This window comes from Anser cygnoides, chromosome 11, assembly GCF_040182565.1.
Source record: "Anser cygnoides isolate HZ-2024a breed goose chromosome 11, Taihu_goose_T2T_genome, whole genome shotgun sequence".
Taxonomy (NCBI): Eukaryota; Metazoa; Chordata; class Aves; order Anseriformes; family Anatidae; genus Anser; species Anser cygnoides.
In genome coordinates this window covers 16,370,712-16,386,452 of record NC_089883.1, presented here as the reverse complement: position 1 = coordinate 16,386,452, position 15,741 = coordinate 16,370,712, and the positions used below count along the sequence as shown (strand labels likewise).

Genomic DNA, 15,741 nt, shown 5'->3' with positions numbered 1-15,741 from the left:
ATCACTTCAAACTGAAACAGATGAAATGAAAGGCTGCAGAGCATCAGAAGTTAAGCATTTCATCTTAGGACAAGTGACCCAAAGAGCCTGGCTTGCAGAGCCTAAGAAACCACGGTAGAGAACTGGGTAACTGTTCCTCATAAATGCATCAAACCACAGGAAAATACTGTCCAGAAATAAAGGCAGGGCTCCCAGTGACAGAAGTACTGGGAAAAAAATATTGAATTATTTTGTAAAAATAGGGCTACAGAAGTGCACATAAAGTACAACATAACATTCTGAAGTAATATGAAACCAGTCTGAAGAACTGGGCAGTTTTTGTGCAATCCTGTGGCCTATTTTTTTTTTTTTTTTTTGACATTTCTGAATAAGCTGAGTTTCTAGGTAACCCTTTTAGGGGTTATTCTCACAGGACCATGGATTAAGATGGTCTACATTCCAACATTAAAACAATTTCCAAATGAGAAAAGTCTGTATTGAACCTTTTCCCTTGCTCTGGATAATTTCCACCTGAAAAATTATATAAGCAAGTTGCTCCCATGTAGGAATTTGCTTACTTCTGCAGTAGATTACATACATACAGAACAGATATAGGTGTATATATACAAAGAGAATATAAGATTACAAGCACGATTCTTCCTGAAAATGAGTTTATATACTCATTTACACTGGTGCAAAACAATACCTTAAATTTACAGCAGTATTTTATATCCTTTTGTCAAAGGGGGCAATGATTACACATGAAGAACTGGTGTAAGAAAAAAGTCTTCTCCTCCCTAGTTTCTCTTTTTCTAACTAGCAAATGTGTAGTTTATATTAAAATATGGACTATATTGTAACTGTTTGTTTTGTATGATTAAAGTAGAGTATATAATACAACCTATCAATAAAAAGATGTGTGATCACTTAAACAACTTCAACTTAGTTGACAGGCTGTTTTTTTCCCTCTGTAAAAAATTTATTGTCCCTTTTTTTAAAAAACATGCCTGTAGTAAAATATGTAAGCACTACCTGTATGAATTCAGACATCTTTACCATGATGACTGCGACTATATTTATACACACACGTGTATATTTATAAATATCAGTACATAACCACAAAGCTAAATTGTAACCCCATTAGTTTTTTGGTATGAAACAAGCATGGCAAATGTATAGAGGTCTCAGAGTTAACAGCTGACATAACAGCAACATTATTCTCTATGTCTACCTTTAAGAGGACCTTAAGGCAAGTCAACCTTATTTTCCAGAATAGGTGTCTTGTTTTCTTCCTTGTCAACAAGATTGCTATTATTTTCTTATAAGAAATGAAGAATGAATACATTTTCCAGGGATAAGAATAACTGCTAAAACATTAGACTCTAGAATTTTAATAGAAATATTGGTTCAAGAAACCCGTCACTGAAGGAAAACTGCAGAATTCCCCAGGAGCTAAGCAAAGTGCATGCAATGATAAAAACTCAGTTTTATAAAACTGTAACAATATGGTATAAACTGAAAACATAGCCTGAGTCACATTCATCTATGCAAATCACTGTAGTAGTGTTTCAAAAAACCACAGAACCATATGCTTTGCCTTTTTTTTTCCCTTTCCCCTTTGGTTAATTAGTATTTAGCACTTACCTTGGTCTTCTATTCAGGACACTGTTATGAGTTAAACAGAATCTACTAGAATAATCTCGTTATTGAAATGATCACACTATTCATCTGAAAACTTCTGTTTCTGAAAAAGTTAATGACTTTGAATTAGTCTCACATTTGACAATTGCTCCATTGTTTTTTTCTTGTTTATTTAATCTGGAAGGTTTGAATTTGGCACTGTAAGATCTATATTTGTTTAAATAGTAGTGGATGAATACCTCTGTATGAAAGCCCTTCATAAATTCACAACAGGCCCCTTAGTTCTTCTCCATGTATATGTATACTTACGGTTATATTAATTTTAATGCTTGCAGAAAGAACAAGTTATTTTTCTTGGTCCTTTGAATTCAAATGGGTCAGCAATTTGACAACTACATTTAACAGGAATCTGCTGTTAGCTGGGATTTCAAAGGGGTTTTTACCTGTCAGTAAGAATCTAGTATTCAGACTGTCACAAGCCATGTGTCATCTGCAGATGAGTGTATTACCTAACCAATGCACTAGAGTGATTATCGATATTTATGTATTATTATTTCTATAAAATATATCCTTGGAAGAATCTACCATACTGATTATATTAATTCAAAACTCACAATATTAATTCAAAACACCACAATACTGATTTCTCAGGAGGAAACTTCAGCAGTAACTACTTTCCCAGAAAAAAAAAAAAATCTTTAAAAGTGTATATTTTTTGCATATATTTGTCTAAAAGACTAAGAGTTGTAAGTACAAACATGTAGAATAAAATACACTCAATCAGGAAGCATGATTTTTTTTTTTAAACCAACTAGAAAATTACCAGAAGGAAGAACTCAACTTCAGAGAAATTCCAAAGCAGAAGCTAGATAATGTAAAGTCTTATAGATTTCCAGCCTGACTGGTGACAGCTGAGCACAACATACTGCAATTCCCGAAATATAAAAGGAGAAATTATCTGAAATGTTACTCAACAGCATATCTAGCTATATGAAGAAAGGTGTACAAATCTGTATTTTTTTTTTCTTTTATTTATTTATGACCATCCAATAACTGGAAGGAGGAAAATAAGTACATGGAGTTTGGGCAAAATCTGTGTCAAAGAGAAGGTGGCAGAGGAAAACCCTAACATCACAGTCTAATAAAACACACAGAAATCAATTCAGACATGTGAAGGTAGGTAGCTAGTGCTACTCTACATATCACACAGTAACTTCTGGGTTTCATCTGCTGCTCCACTTTTACCTTCACAGAGCCTCCAGTTTTACCACAAAGATTAAATGCAGTTTTTAAGCTTACAGTTAGAACATATCCTAAAGAATTAAATGTGCATGTATTTACATACACACACTTCTCTTTTATTGGAGGTGAAGTAGTTACAAAGTTTGCAGTCTGTTTAGTATGATTGGACCTGTTCTGCTCACAGAACTCCAGTGAAAGATGGTGTTCAGGAAATGCCTTTGCACAAACTACTATTTGACTACCATTTAAGCTATTGAATATTTCTCCAAAATGTTCCTGAAGGCCTCTGTACTGAGCTTGGAGAACCAGCTCCTCACCAGTAGACATGGTAGAAGAAACTAAACCTGTTACAAACATATATATATATATACACACACATATATAAACTGTGCGTATAGACGTGTGCATGTGTATGTTGAAAAACTACTTTTCATTAATATTATTTATATGTTCTTATCATAAGATGCTTCAAGTCACAAAGACTTTCATTCAAATTAGCTGCACCTTACTGCGTTCTGCTGTCAGAATGGCAAATCACTCCACTAAGAGACAATGTGTAATTGCATTATAAAGGGGATGTATGGTCAACACTTAAATACTATAAGAACCACTCAGTTCTGCAAAATCTAATAAAAAAAAAAAAGCTTTAAAACGTTGCTGGATGGTTGAGAGCCTAACAGAGGATGTAGCTACAGCGATGAGTTAAACGGCATTAGCTGGAATAGCCAAAATGGTAACAACTACCTAACATACAGTAATATGCATTAGACTTGACAGCAAAGTCAGATCTTTATAAATTAGTTACAAAACATTTATTCCCAAAACATGTAAGATGACAAGACAACATTTAGTGACTAAGACAATTATTGGCCACTTTCTTTCTTAAAATACCAGCGTTACAGGAATAAAAGGTGAAAAAGAATGACTAAAAAAAGCTCCAATCAGGCATTACTACTAAGGTTTTGTCTACGCAATGAGACACAGGAAAATCAACCCAAATTAATTTAACTGGATTTGTCCAAGTCCATTAAATTTCTTTGCAAACACTTCCATCTGGGAATAAAAATGTGGCCTTAATTTGGTTTGGCTCATCTTGCCTTTGAAGTGGATTAAACTAAATTCACTAGAGGCCACTTAAATAACGAATGGGAGAGTGCACACAGACACTTGGTGGGATTTAAGCTGTCCTCTTTACATTCCGACATTTAGTTTACTTGCATCAATTCTCCTTGGTATATTGTGTAGATGAGCCCTGAACCAATATATTTGACACAGAAGTGGAAAAATAGACAATGCGGGAAGCTGTGCTCAAGAATCCTCAGTCAACACAATGACCCCCCCGTGGGAACCAGCAAAGTACTATTATCCAAGAGAAGAGAAAGACTGTTCACTTTCAGAAATACTATTTAAAACATCTACTACTCGTTTGTTTATTTGAATTCTTTGAAGCTACAACTATTGATAAAGGACTCCACTAAATCATCATTTGAGAATTATTTAAGAATTAGAGGTTAGGACCTTATATTTTAGGCTAAGATAAAAAAAATGTAGAAAAGAAAGACTGAAAAGATCATGCTGTGCTTAAAAGCTGTCACACTCCCACTGAAGAAACAACATCGAAAGCTAGGAACACTCAATACATTAAAGTACCAGAGTCCCCTCAAACCACCTCCAGTCACTGACAGCAAGGGCCCCGAGAGATGCTTTACCTGCACCGTGCCACTGCTGACAGCCTGGCCAAAAGCACAGCACCAGCCCCACGCCAGATGCGCGCGCAGCGGTATTAATTCACCTGGTCAGGCAGTGTTCCTGCCACACCGTTCTGCAGGAACACTTTTACAGTTTTTTCACAGAACCTCAGAAGCATTTCGTAACACTATGGTGTTATAAAGGATTATATTCTCAGAGGGAAAAACCATCATACATAAATGAGAAATTCATGGAAACAGGTCTAGACCTGAAATAAACCAACAAGCAGGAGACAGAACCTTTCCGGGTAAGGATCCTCCACATCCCCCCATCAATATTTTTTCAGGATAAAACAACTTCATTGCTGTGATGTTTTTGTATTCATACAGATAAACAGATAAAGTGCCTGAACATAAGACAGTTACGGCATCTCCCTTACTTTACTCACAAGTCTTCACGGTGTTCTAATTGTATTCTGGCAGAAGGCAGCAGTGCAAGAGATAAACGTAATGCCACTGATAAAAATGGAAAGTTCCTTAAACAAAGCTCCATTTTAAGTCAAATTCAAGTATCAATTATTCTTTTATATGGGAGAATGATAAAGAAGTAGGCAGCACATTGCACCATACTAGAAATACAATTTGAGGCGTCTTATTAAATGCACAATTTCATTAAGTAACCTATATCTCTTCTACTAGAACGCATCTCTACAGAATATAAGGAATTTGAACGTGGTAGATTTTCTCCTCATTTTGAATTTTTCATTTATTTTTGTCTCACATATTTTACCTGATGTGGCTACAAAAAAAAAAAATTGTTTTCAAATACTTAACTTATTCCTCCAGATTTCATCCTTCTTTCAGATAAAGAAGGTATCCTGGCCAAAGCTCTAAATGCACCATTTTCTCTAACATATACATACTACACACTCTGCAAATACTCTGCATGCATACAATTTACTTCATTATGTAAAAAAAAAAAAAAAAAAAAAAAAGAGCAAGATACCCAAATAACCATTATTGGATATAGCATGCAGTTTCTTTAATTTTTTTATTTTTTAAGTTCACATTGCATTAAAAATGCAACACTTAGGCCTGTAGGCACCATGAAATGCAAGCAGCTCAAAAATCAACACAATGAAAAACAGCATAAACACTTGCTGTTTCTTACATTTTGAGTTAAATAGCCCACTATTTCTACATTGTGAATTCTAAAATTGTCATAGCAACATGAATCTGAGTCTTCATTTACAATGCAGATAATCTTTTCGATTGTGTTATTCATGCATAACCCCATATCGTCTGATTTGCTATGTACTGCAGTAAACTTCTACTGGGGGCTGCAGGGAGAGGAACAGACTACACAGGTATGACGCACTGGCATGCAGTGGTCAGGAAGTAGCTCAACCTCAACCTCTGCTTTACAGCAAGTTATTTCCTCCAATACTTTCATTTAAGAACAAACAGCTGCTGCTGAAAAGCCAGACTGCTAAGATTAGTTCTCTTGTTACGGCTGCTTGTTCTTGAGCCATAAATAGATACACAGCAGATTAGAGCTACCTTTAAGCAAGTTTTTCATTTGACTTACTTTGAAAAGACTTTAAATAAGATTTCCTTGAGGCAAGTGTTGGATGGGTGTTATGCTGCTGGTTTTTGGTGAGGAAAATAATCCATTTTTGCCACAGTAGAAGGTATGAATAAGCAAAATTGTGTCCCCTGAGAAATCTGGAAGAAAAAAAAAAGAGAATATATTAATCATTGCATTTATTCTGCACTGTTTGAATGGTATCTATCATTGTCAAGAACCAACCTCACCTTTGACACCAATAGCCTAATGGATACACTACTATCAATGCAGATAAATTACTGTGTGCAATAGTTTGCATTAAACAGATTACTTGGGCACAACTCAGAAAATGAAGAAAAGTATGAGTTATGAATGTAGAAAAATATCCTAATGGCTACCCTACATGAAAATGGTATTTCTCACTTAAAAAATCCTCAGTTTATTTTATTAAGATTCATCAAATACAATTTTGTAACTTTTTTTCTTCTTGTCTGTTGTATTTTTCTGCATAGTGATCCAATAAACTGAAGAATGTTCCCCATATGACCACAATTTGGTCCATGAGAAATATATGGAAATTTAAGTATACAGCATAAAATTATTATCCATGAAAAGGTTCAGGCTGTAGAGTAACCTCAGCTGCAATTATTTTTATGGGGACAAATTTAATTCATCTTTCTACATTTGCTTGGTCCCTGCAATAACTTCCATGGGAAGTTAGCAAAGAAAACAAGGAAACACAGATTAAGGATGTTACGTAAGTATTTCAAAAATCAACCGAGGCCAGATAACCGTGTTCTTCATTAAGAATGAATGCTCACAATAATTTTCTCATTTTTTCTCTATTTTTGTCTGATATTTGGATGTAATCACAGCCAAGGTGCTGAAGAAGCTTCCTCCACTCCGCCTCAGTTCTCTAAGACTCACATGTAATCTTTGCCCTAAACTCAAAAAGGACCTAATTATTCAATTCTTCTGAAACAGGACCAAAACACTTCCTACCATCTTCTCTGTAGCTTAGGACCAGCAGCACAGTTCTGAAAACCTTTTCCACTAACACTGTGTTGCACCTGGATTAGCAGTTCTCCACAAAGACTCAAGTGTGCGGTCCCTTCCATTACTTTTGTTTCAAGCATGGAATTTGAAGTAATTTAAGGAGAATACAAAAGCTACATCAACTTGGTTCTTAGTTCTAGTAAGGCTAGGCTCATTCAGCATAAGTTCTATATTCAGAACAAGGCTTACCTACAGTTACATTGATTAGCAGTTCTTTGCAAGGATGGAATTTAGTTCAAACAACATATGAAGGATACATAATGCCTAAAAATAATGAAGCAGTAATATTTAAGAAGTGTGACTGGTAACAGACCCTCTGAAGAAAGATCTGTTTACAGTACAGATAGTCACTATCACTACTCAGGTCTTTCTTAAATAGAAATGACAAGTTTCAAAGAACTGATTAGTCTAGCTTGTGACCAACAATCACATGCAGCCACAGTTGCACCGGATAAAAAAAATGTCCCTGACAGTTTAAATTAATTTGTTTGAAGGACTGCTAGAACTGACAAAGCTGTACCAGAGTTGACTTACAGAAGTACCTACAGAAGGTGGATTTGCAGTGCCATCTCTGACGATGAACTGTTTCCAGCAGAGGCAAAGCTTCAGATTGTCTTGACTCTGGCTATTTCTTCAGCTAAAAATGCTGTTGAGGAACCAGCCTTGACAGGAGGAGGCAATGGAGTCTGCCACTGACAGGTGTCAGGCAGCACATCTGGGTTAACTTCTGTGCCTCTGGTTTCAGTATGATCTGCTCTAAAACTGACTGAAACTTCCAGCTGGTGTTTAGTAGCCTCTGAGGATGCTAGCAGTGTTAGTCCAGTTCATAAGAAGAGCATATGAAAGTTTTATACAGCTGTGAAATATTAGTATAGAAATTACTGGAGAAGACGTGCTAAATATATATTTTTGAACCTTGTCAGAGACCTCTCACTCTCTAGTTAGAGATATCTCGACTGGGACAATGGGAAGAGGTGAAAACTTTCTTCACTGAAGTACCAAAACAGCAAGCTTGGTCACTTGTCATTTTGTCATGTTATTAACGATTTCATTTTTTTTTGTCAAGTAACGACACAAAATGTGTTGTTTTTTTTCTTCTTTTTCTTTTTTTTTTTTAAAGGCAAAAGAAGTTCTGTACTATTATAATTCTGTTTTCTTTCACACTGTTTCTTCATGTTGCAACTTCTTCAGACTTAGGCCTATACGTATTAGCGAACTATAAATTACACTTCATTATCATGCAAAAACCTAGTAACATAGCCATTGTGAAACTATCTAGTGTTGAAAATGGCTCTTCATCAACATTTTAAGAATACATAAAATGCTCTAAACAGCAAGAAAATCTTTCTTTCATTTAGTCAAATCAATTTGGTAACATTCTAAGTTTTCTCTCACTGCAAGTAAGATGTAGCTACCTCTGCAGTCATAACAATTGTCAACCTCTGCCTTTTGAATTTTTACTGTAATTCAGACAATTTAAAAAGTAATAATAATCAATTAACAGGACATTCAGGCTCACCAAGAAAAACTGGAAGCTGATGCATCAAGGAAAGTGTTACAAGGAAACACAAAACAGTAACTAACAACAACAACAACAGCATTGGCAACTAACAGATGGTCAAATTTGATTTAAAAGAGGTGCAGCCTAATTTTTGAGAGCTGTTGAGTATTTCTGAATAACTTCAACAGATTAGTGGATATTCAGTGTCTCTAAGAAGTAGACCATTAGTTCTAATTGTCATTGTCATCACCACCTATTATTATGTGCTATGAAAAGCAGGACACAGTTGGAGTTAAATATTAGTGTGTGAAACAGGAAATTTAGGAAGCCAGAAAAAAATGGAAATTGCTATTGATTGCAAAATAAGCCTGGAGGTGGGGAACAAAAACCCTCCACCACACTGAATATTAATGTCTACGGGCAACAGTCAAAGCACATAATAAAGGTGCCTGTTTTGTTGTTGTTGTTGTTTTTAACATATGTACCAAGCTCACATATAAAAACAGTGCCTGTAAACTTAAAGAACAGTCTCCCACGAAAAAAAATGCTCATCATAGACTACTAGACAAAAAAGGAGGGGAAAATACAAAAGAATTTGTATTCCCCTTGAGCCTAGTTATCAAACCTGATGACAACGTCACTAAGGAATTAGAACTTGTTCTGCATAGCTTACTGCAAGCTTCAGCACACAAATATCTTTCAGTTCAATCTACTGCAAAATGAATTATTTTTATATATATATATATATATATATTAAAAACCTATCTTAAACATTTGGCTCCTTTTTACATTAAAAAAGCCCTAGAAAAGAAACTGGAATAGATCATCATGCCTTAAAAAAAAAATCAAATCATTGAAGCTATCCAAAGTGACATTCTCTTTCACAAGATTTATTATTCTTTAAAGACATGGATCAAAACGTGTGCTTAGCTGCTGATCTGAAACTAAATGCATAGCAAAGCTGACTGGGAGTTTGAGGGTTGTTGCTGTTTATTTTTAGAAAAAAAGGTATTGTCACTTTGGATGATATACACTGTCATTTCAATAGAAATTCTTCGAAGAAGCATGGCACAAAATTCTTCTTCCCGACTAGCAGGACTGCTTATTCGGCAGAAAAACAAGGAAGAATTCCGTGACTCCTGATTCCTAATAAAAAGATGTGGAGGTGGAAGAGGGATGATTTCAAAGATTATCTATAATTACAGTTGCAAGTCAAACAAAGTACAAACAGCTGAGAAGGGGCCAGTAGGGGGGAAGAGGAAAGCTATTACACGAGGTGGGGAGCTGGTCCCACAATACAGCAGTAGTGTTTGTTACAGCAAATGCTCAAACAGGCAAGACTGTGGATCACATAGAAGAGGAAAAACAAGATTTTGCTATAAACCATGCTCTTCCATCGTCTGCAAAAAGAGCAACTAATTGGGCTGATCAAAATGGTGGCTGAATGAGTGACTGATCAGAGGGCGAGAAGCAGAGAAAGGGGATAACTCGTTCATCTGCTTCATTTTGCAAAAACCTGTTTGGAAAAAAATGTTTTTGCTGTTTATGTCAGTAAACTTTCTACTAAATCAGTCAGTTTGCCAGACAGTGACCACGTGCAATATTTCCTCATCAGAGTCAGCTGTTCTCTTATTTACAAATGCTTTGGAAAAAAATCTTTTGATTTTCACTCTGCTGAACCAGTCACTTAACTGCAAGTGTTCTCCATTTCATGACAGACAGAACAAGCTGATTTCTTGGAGCTGCAGTCAGTAGACAGAAAAGCAAACCTATAGTTCATAAGGCTTTAAAATGTAAAAGGTACAGGCTGAATTTTATTTAGTTGGTAATAATTTGTTTTTTCAAGCACTAGCATCAAAGGAGAAATGGTACTGTCAGGAAAATAAGGATGTCACTACCTTCAACTAGTCACATGTTTAAGCTTGGATCTGAATTAAGCTCACACCTCCAGTACTTGGCTTTTAAGTAATGCAGAGATGTATCTAGTTATATGCAACATAATGCACACCGGGTAATATTTTCTTACATGCAACAGCAATGTTTTCTATGATTAGGAACTCTAAAGACAAGATCCTTCCAATATTGTGAACTAAAAATATCACCTTCACAAAGAGATTTGATCCAAAAGAGACTGAGCTGCAAAAAGCTTCCCTGGCAACTTCCAACAGCCCTGACTCTGACCTGAGATTTTTTTTATTTTTACACAGCCTATGTGATTGAATAGTCTGCATATACTGACATCTGTTTGATTAAATTAGACTGTCAGTCTCCTAAAGTAAAGCCATAGCCAAAAGGCCCAAAATTACATAAACAACCTCCAGCAGAGGAACTGAAAATCTGGCTCTATTTTCTCTGTAATTCAAATGGTAGAACGGAAAGCTCTGAGAAGGATGCCCTCAAACAGAATGACATTCAGAGAATTTCTACTACAACTGCCATTGCTACTTACAGCAAAGCAGTCACCTTTCACATAACACCTTACCTCCTGGAGGCCAGACCCTGTTAGAACGTCACCACTGAAAACTGACCAGGGAAGTCTTCCTGACCGACCAGACCTGTTCCAAACCACTTCAAGAATTCACCAAGTGATGGAGTTCCTCACATTTTTCTCTGTCCTTTCTGTGAACACATCTATCCACTAAACACTATTGAGATGAAGACAGATGCATTTGTGCAAGCAACATCTTTGGTAAGGGCTTCATTTTCCATATGGAGACAAAAAATTAAGATTCTTAGTCAAGAAACCTGACTGAGGAAAGCACCTGAACTACTAGAATAATACAACACTTGGCCTTCCTGTCATGAAAAGTAAGTAGTAAAGTAATGTTCATAATGAAAGGATAGCAAGTAGGTCAATAGACTTTCACCCTGCCTTGGCTGAACAGAGAGAACGCAGAGCATGTATTGCTCTGGAGAGTGCTAATGGGGGTAAGGAAGAGCAGCTAGGAACTGCAGTCGCTCTTCTTTTCCTCCTCTATCTGTATTTCAAACCGTCTGAAGAAATAGCACAAAGAAGTAAAGATGAAATTTGTTTTTTAGTTTTTACAGCACTTTTGCTCTCACCTCTAGGCTTTACAACTTTCACCTGGTCATGACTAAGCTGACGTGTATCAAACAGCACAACGTGAATTATTTGCTCTGAAGAGAGATAGTGAAGACAAAGACCTAGCTTCAAACATCATTTGCAAATTGCTGCTTCTGTGAAGAAATAATGTCCAGCATTCTTGCAAAAGGACACTTTAAAAAAGAAAAAAAAAAAAACACAACTTGTTGATTGTGGAAGCTAAAACAAGTTCATTCTGAAAGCACCCCAGAAGCTGCACTAACAGGCACAAGTGTGATAAGCAGCACGAAGTCAGTGATCTTCTGGGTTTACAAACGGCTCTAACTTTTTTCAGAAACAAGAACCAGTTCTTAACACTGCAGGTGAGGATCTCTTCAGTTTTGTCTGGACCCATCTATATACCTTCAGTTAATAACACCACACAGATACATGCACACTTTGAGGCACAGCTAATGTGAATTCACAGAATCAATTTGACATGTGTGAAACTTACTTGTAAAACCCTATCAGCTTCACAGGAAGTTTTTCCTGTGAGTAGCAAAAAGAAGGAAGCCTGCCTTTTTTTTTTTTTTTTTAAATCTGTCCTTTATACAGAGGCAGTCCAGAACCACGTGTACATTAGACCAGCCAGACAACTGCTGTCAAAGAGTGCAGAAATAATTTCCGTCTTTCTTCTCCAGCAGCCACAGACTTTCACAAATTTGTAAGTATTTTATTAGCTTACACAATTCTAACTATTTTTCAAATTGCACATGGTTTCAGGAGAACTGGGAACGACGCATGGACAGATGGGCAACGTCTCATGTGTTACTAATGGAGGCTAAAAATGCTTTACCCCTTTCATGACACTTCATACCAGTTCAAGGCTACATGCTTGTGAGTTTGCTGACATGACACTCTCCAATGATGTCTGAGTTCAAAACTTAATTTCCAGCTGAGCATAATCCTGATTTGCAGATCCTAAGGGCACAGTTGAAGGTTTACCCTTTCTTATCAAGTGATGGAAAAAGACACTGCAAGAATTTCAGAGCCCCTAGCCTCTGCCAGACAAATCAACACACAAGTGGAGGTGCGAAATTCACAGATGTAGACAAGGTGCTCCAGTTGCCCTCTGGAGTCTGCATTAGCTATTTCGGGAGCCTAGGTTACAGAAGATGGTTAAAGTCGCGTTGTACAAATATTCTGTTATACATATTGCCTAAGAAATGCAATCAATTTTATAACATGTTGGATCAATTCATAGACATTCCAGAAATGACAGCATAGAATTTAAATATCTATAACAACAATTCAATACTAAATATACAAATTTTAGTGTGTCCTTATACCGCAAAACAAGGATATCATTTTGGGGGGGCTTGTTTTTCTGTGTGGAAGTTATTTTATTACTTTGTGTCCCCTTAAGAAGCCAGCTGTTAGCCCTATTTATCAGCAACTGCAAGACAAATTGGAGAACTTGACTCACTGGCTCAAATACATGGCATGGAAACGAACAGGTACAGTGAATCTCTTTTCACCATAGCACAGTTTACTAAACCAATTAATCAATTATAATCCCAGTTTTTATTCCTGCTTTTTTAGAAGCTGAACTTTTAAAGAAGAAAGCTATTTTGCATACAGCTTTGCTTGGCTCCAGCTTTCAAATACAATTCATATAGAGGCATATTGGGAATTCCCCCAGTGCTTGTCCTTCCTATACTGTAAACAACTTGATATAAGACATAAAGTAAACAGACAGCCATCTACTTGATTTTTACTGAGTCTTACTGCCCTCACATGTGCTTCCAACCTTCATTAACTTCCAGAGCATTCCTGTTTCACCAGAAGTACTGTAGGTAAGTCAAGTCGCATTCAAGAACACACGAGTGTCCCTCGGTATTTTACAGTTCTGTCATTGCCTACTGCAAAATCTGTTCTTGATAACCAGCTGCAACAACTAGCAGAGCTTCACCCAGTAAGAGATAAAGAGAAGAGACAATTGGCTTCCTCTTGGGTGGTATCTGCATTGTCTTGTACCATCATAATATCAAGCAATTCTAGCAGAAGCTTTAAAAAGCAATGAAAATTGATTGAAATGATTTCATTGTACAAATTAAAGTCTCTGTTAACTACAATTATTGAAAAAGAGTGCAAATTATTTTTATTTTCCGTATAAAAAGAAAGATCATTCCCCTCACAAAATAAAATACACCACCATAAAAAATATCGAATGTCTTACGCAACTTTTCAAGCAAGCTATTCCAATAAAACATTCTTTTAATCCTTGTCTGTTTAATAACATAAATAAGGCATTTGCTAGTTTATTAAATCACCAGCATGCAATTCGTTTTTATGAAACAGCAACAGTAAATAACTTAAGAACACAAATGGAACAATCACATCTCCCAGCCTCCAGTGAAACGATATATGGAACATAATTACATGCAGTACACATTTTGCAAAGGATGTTGACTCAGTTCCAAGCTTAGCAAAACGTGATCAGGAAATAGATGTCTGGAACTTAATTGCAGTGTTTGACCCTTTTCAGTCTTGAAGCCTACTACTTGCCAAACATCATTTCAGCCTGTAAGAGCGTTAAAGCTCCTCTACTCCTCTGCAAAGAATTAACTGTTCCATAGAGAGATTTTTTTAGAATGTCACTGGCCTAATTTACACTGAAACTTATTTTTGTTACTCAGAAGGATTTTATTCTCTGAATAATGTACGCAGAGATTTCTAACATCTATGAGAAACCAACCGCATCTGCCTTTGCTGCTTGAAATCCATGGAGGTAATTCAGGAGGAAATGTGAAAGGAGATGATTTACTCAACAAAAAAAGTTACTCTCTGCCTTCTCTTTCAATGTATCAGTCAGCTGCTTCTTCTAGCTATATAAACAGTACCAACTTATCAATCCATACACCCTCTGTCCCCACACGTTAATGAAACGGAGACCAGGTATGAATAATTTTTGTCCAATTTAACCGAAATTCTTTTTGTCCTCACAAAAGTAGTAGTTCAAAAAGTGTATTAATTTATAAGTAGTTGAATCTGACTGAACTTCAACATAGCCTGGGTTATATTCAGGTTCTGCATTGCTAAGAATTTATTACAGTGCCCTGTAGCATCTATAACAGATGACATTTTTATTTTGAACTGTTCTCATTTTAAAGGTTTAATAAATTAGAAACTTGGAGTTTCTAATTGCCTTATATGAAATTGTAATGCTTGTAGAAAGACAAAGACCGTATTTTCATCACCATTTCCTACATTATAACGTTATTACATGTGCTAACTGGCAGTTTTAACTTCTTCTGATCCTTCCTTCACTGTCTGAAGTGCAGTTTCACACTGACTACAAAGATGTAGTTATTTAAATAATAATAAAAAATAATAATAAAAGGCCATGCTCCCATCATCCACACTGCATGTGCTCCCTTCCCTACCTTGCACTGGCATTGATGCTTATCCGATTCCAAGGTAAACCAACTCAGGAAGTCATATTTGAAGAAAACTACACATACTTTAGGAAGATTTGTTGTCTTGGAGTTTAATTTGCAACAGTAGCTTGTCACATTTCTCGCTACGGAGTAAGGTATATTTTACTCTACTGCTAGTAATTAGAAGTATTTTATTTTCATGAGGGTTAAGTAAATGAGCCTAGCTCACACTGATGAAATAAATAACACAGCTTGTAAAGGCATATACCAGAGGTAAAGATCATGAACTAAAATGCTTGTTTTCTACATCAGAAAAAGCAAAGCGACACGTTTACACTGACAATATGTACCTCATACAATAACAATATTGTTGTTGTTACGTAACAAAATTGTCTCAGAATAGATAGTTATGGAAATAACCAATCCAAATAGCAATTAAATCTCAAAATAACAGAGCATGGCCTGTAATTAAAACAGGCTTCTACTTCCACCCACATTAGGCAGAGCAGCCTGAGTATCCTCACAGAGCACTTAGTCTTTATTAATTGTATCTTAATGAGGATTCCTATGACAAATTCAATATT

The 15,741-nt window shown here is 36.1% G+C and overlaps 1 protein-coding gene across 5 annotated transcripts in view; it reads right to left on the bottom strand.

The window, feature by feature from the left end:
- OTUD7A (OTU deubiquitinase 7A) overlaps positions 1–15,741 on the bottom strand; it is a 117,280-nt gene that overhangs the window by 46,827 nt on the left and 54,712 nt on the right. For all 5 annotated transcript variants that reach the window (XM_048060231.2, XM_067003927.1, XM_048060230.2 and 2 more), the window contains one exon: positions 6,139–6,275. The gene's annotated coding sequence lies outside the window, so the exon portion shown is untranslated. The remainder of the gene's footprint in view (positions 1–6,138; positions 6,276–15,741) is intronic.